This window comes from Staurois parvus, unplaced genomic scaffold (assembly GCF_062004578.1).
Source record: "Staurois parvus isolate SC_StPar_1 unplaced genomic scaffold, SC_StPar_1.0 ptg001229l, whole genome shotgun sequence".
Classification (NCBI taxonomy): Eukaryota; Metazoa; Chordata; class Amphibia; order Anura; family Ranidae; genus Staurois; species Staurois parvus.
Genome location: NW_028319025.1, coordinates 58195 through 62229, shown reverse-complemented (window position 1 = coordinate 62229; position 4035 = coordinate 58195). Strand labels below are relative to the sequence as shown.

The 4035-nt window shown below is 50.9% G+C and overlaps 1 long non-coding RNA gene across 1 annotated transcript; it reads left to right on the top strand.

Moving 5' to 3' along the window:
* Window positions 1-2822, top strand: LOC149438000 (uncharacterized). The gene is made up of 2 exons (XR_016307972.1): window positions 1-1318; window positions 1378-2822. It is a non-coding gene; the product is annotated as an uncharacterized LOC149438000 (long non-coding RNA).
* Window positions 2823-4035: the final 1213 nt, after the last annotated feature.

The following is a 4035-nucleotide window of genomic DNA, read 5'->3' as shown; positions in this document are numbered from 1 at the left end:
ATGGAGGCGGAGTTGAAAGCAGACAAGTCCTGGCTCCTCCCTCGTCCAGATCAAGCCTATGGTTGAAGGTGGGTGGAATGCGTAAAACCCCCCAAAAAACTATCATGTATTATAGAATAATTGTATCGATTGTCGAACTTGCAGGTAAAAATGGGAGGTTTTACCACATTTCACCCACCTTCAAACGGGGGCTTGGCCTGGACAAGGGAGGAGCCGGGACTCTTCTTGCTTTTAAAAGATCTATATTGGACGAGGGTGCGTTTCCTTACTCACAATCTGGCCAATTGATGCATCTAAAATATATCATCTTTATTCAAATATATATATAAAAAAAAAAGTATTCTCAGGTGTAATGAATTCCTATTGGAGGGGAATATTCTGCGCACAACAATAGGATTGGATACCATTGCAGATACTTACCTTCCATCCAACTGCTTAATGACACCAAATCAAACACCGTACCGTTTTAGGTGAAGTGACGGCATACAAAGAGGTCCTGTAGTTTGATCATCAGCCTATCAGCTTCAATATATAACCTCTGTTAAGGAAATGAGTTACCCCCCCCCCCCCATGGACAAAATGAATTCGTATAGGTAATACGGGTATACTCGTCCACGGGCTTGAATGTCAGCCTCATGGATAAGCCCCATACATCACCATATCCACCAAAAATACCTCACCGTCTTGAGGAATGCAAATGATGGACTATAAAACGCAGAACATTCCACCCCAATAGGCATTAATTACAGCTGAGCCTATATTTTATATATTTTATTAAAGGTTGTATATTTTAGATTCATCAATTGGCCGGATGATGTGTAGGGAAACGCACCCTCGTCCAGTACAGATTTATTTGCCAAAGTTGATGGTTTACAATTAGGACTTAGTTCAATAGTTGACTCTTCTGCTTTTAACTCCGCCTCCATCTGCAGTTCCCTACCTGGCCGCTAGTTGTCCCCCGTTGTAGATTGTTCCTTTGAGAATACTCTGTAGAAGTCTGGCATGAAAGTCGCACAGGAAATGGCACAACAATGGGACCGCCGCGTTGTGAACCGAGCCTTAGTGATGGCATGTGGTCCGGACAGGAGTGGGTGTTTCTATGACATCATTATTAGTTTGGTGGGGGGTTATCTGAGAAATTTAAATTTTCCAAAATTTTGTAAGGTTGTATTTTTCATGTTTAATACATTTTGAGCCAAATCACGTTCGTCCCAATACTGACCGCCGGCTGTAAGCCCCTCCGCTGGGGTGATGATGGATTTCGCTGACCGCCGGCTGTAAGCCCCTCTGCTGGGGTGATGGTGGACTTCCCTGGAAGGTTCACTGACCGCCGGCTGTGAACCCCTCCGCTGGGGTGATGGTGAATTTCCCTGGAAGGATCACTGACCGCCGGCTGTAAGCCCCTCCGTTGGGGTGATGATGGATTTTGCTGACCGCCAGCTGTAAGCCCCTCCGCTGGGGTGATGGTGGATTTTGCTGACCGCCAGCTGTAAGCCCCTCCGCTGGGGTGATGGTAGATTTCGCTGACCGCCAGCTCTAGGCCCCTCCGCTGGGGTGATGGTGGATTTCGCTGGAAGGTTCGCTGACCGCCGGCTGTGAACCCCTCCGCTGGGGTGATGATGGATTTCGCTGACCACCAGCTGTAGGCCCCTCTGCTGGGGTGATGGTGGATTTCCCTGGAAGGTCCGCTGGCTGTAAGCCCCTCCGCTGGGGTGATGATGGATTTCGCTGACCACCAGCTGTAGGCCCCTCTGCTGGGGTGATGGTGGATTTCACTGGAAGGTTCGATGACCGCTGGCTGTAAGCCCCTCCACTGGGGTGATGGTGGATTTCCCTGGAAGGATCACTGACCGCCGGCTGTAAGCCCCTCCACTGGGGTGATGATGGATTTTGCTGACCGCCAGCTGTAGGCCCCTCCGCTGGGGTGATGGTGGATTTCGCTGACCACCAGCTGTAAGCCAATCCGCTGGGGTGATGGTGGATTTCGCTGACCGCCAGCTGTAGGCCCCTCTGCTGGGGTGATGGTGGATTTCGCTGACCGCCAGCTGTAGGCCCCTCCGCTGGGGTGATGGTGGATTTCGCTGACCGCCAGCTGTAAGCCCCTCCGCTGGGGTGATGGTGGATTTCGCTGACCGCCAGCTGTAGGCCCCTCCGCTGGGGTGATGGTGGATTTCGCTGACCGCCAGCTGTAGGCCCCTCCGCTGGGGTGATGGTGGATTTCGCTGACCGCCAGCTGTAAGCCCCTCCGCTGGGGTGATGGTGGATTTCGCTGACCGCCAGCTGTAGGCCCCTCCGCTGGGGTGATGGTGGATTTCGCTGGAAGGTTCGCTTTAAGGGATTATATTATATAATACAGAGGTCATGTGATGATTTCTTTCTATTGTACACTCAGAATCTTCTCTTTGTTTCTCTGATGTTCTTCATTTGATGTAAAAGTTGATCTGATTCGGCCGCCATTGAAACGATGCTGTGTGCTGATCTACGGCGAGCCGCTTCAGAAATCTGGTTGCCGTCCGTTATCACGTTCTCGCCTTACTGAAGAACCCTGTACAGTGCAATGCGAGGAAGAGTCCAGACCCCCCCCCCCAGCTGTATATACAACACCGAGATCTGATTGGTGGATCCGTTAGGAAGCACTCCCGCTCTAGGCTTGCCCCGCCTCCTCCCTATAACACCGTGTGCTGGGCGATCTTTTTTTTTTTTAATGTACATTTTTTTTTCTGTTGAACCAGAAGTGACTATTGCACTGCAAAACGATCGATGTCTATAGAACATAGAAATAAAATATATGAAGCCAAAAGCTCTATATGCTGGAGAATGTACCGCTGGCTGCCTGATTTATTGCTCCATCTGGTCCTCAGTCTGAATACAGAATACATGAACGAGGAATAACATAAAAAAATAGTTTTTATTATCGGGGTTCAGAAATAACGACATTTACATGAACCTGTAGGTGACCGCTTTGCTCAGTGTGTCTGGCCAATTACATTCCTTTAAAAGTCACATGATATGAGCGGACATTGTGTGCTGGCTGGGTAGAGGGGTTCTCCAGGGATGGAAATGAACTGGGCTGTTATCTGGGTGGAGGAGTTCTCTGGTTCTCCAGGGATGAGGACAAGTTGGGCTGTTATCTGGGTGGAGGGGTTCTCTGGTTCTCCAGGGATGGGAATAAGTTGGGCTGTTGTCTGGGTGGAGGGATTCTCTGATTCTCCAGGGATGAGGATAAGTTGGGCTGTTATCTGGGTGGAGGGATTCTCTGGTTCTCCAGGGATGGGAATAAGTTGGGCTGTTGTCTGGGTGGAGGGATTCTCTGATTCTCCAGGGATGAGGATAAGTTGGGCTGTTATCTGGGTGGAGGGGTTCTCTAGGGATAAGTTGGGCTGTTGTCTGGGTGGAGGGGTTCTCTGGTTCTCCAGGGATGGGGATAAGTTGGGCTGTTGTCTGGGTGGAGGGGTTCTCTAGGGATGGGGATAAGTTGGGCTGTTATCTGGGTGGAGGGGTGCTCTGGTTCTCCAGGGATGGGGATAAGTCGGGCTGTTATCTGGGTGGAGGGGTTCTCTGGATCTCCAGGGATAAGCTGGGCTGTTATCTGGGTGGAGGGGTTCTCTGGTTCCCCAGGGATGGGGATAAGTTGGGCTGTTATCTGGGTGGAGGAGTTCTCTGGTTCCCCAGGGATGGGGATACGTTGGGCTGTTATCTGGGTGGAGGGGTTCTCTGGTTCTCCAGGGATAGGGATAAGTTGGGCTGTTATCTGGGTGGAGGGGTTCTCTGGTTCCCCAGGGATGGGGATACGTTGGGCTGTTATCTGGGTGGAGGGGTTCTCTGGTTCTCCAGGGATGAGGATAAGTTGGGCTGTTATCTGGGTGGAGGGGTGCTCTGGTTCTCCAGGGATGAGGATAAGTTGGGCTGTTATCTGGGTGGAGGGATTCTCTGGGTCTCCACGGATGAGGATAAGTTGGGCTCTTGTCTGGGTGGAGGGATTCTCTGGGTCTTCACGGATGAGGATAAGTTGGGCTCTTGTCTGGGTGGAGGGAT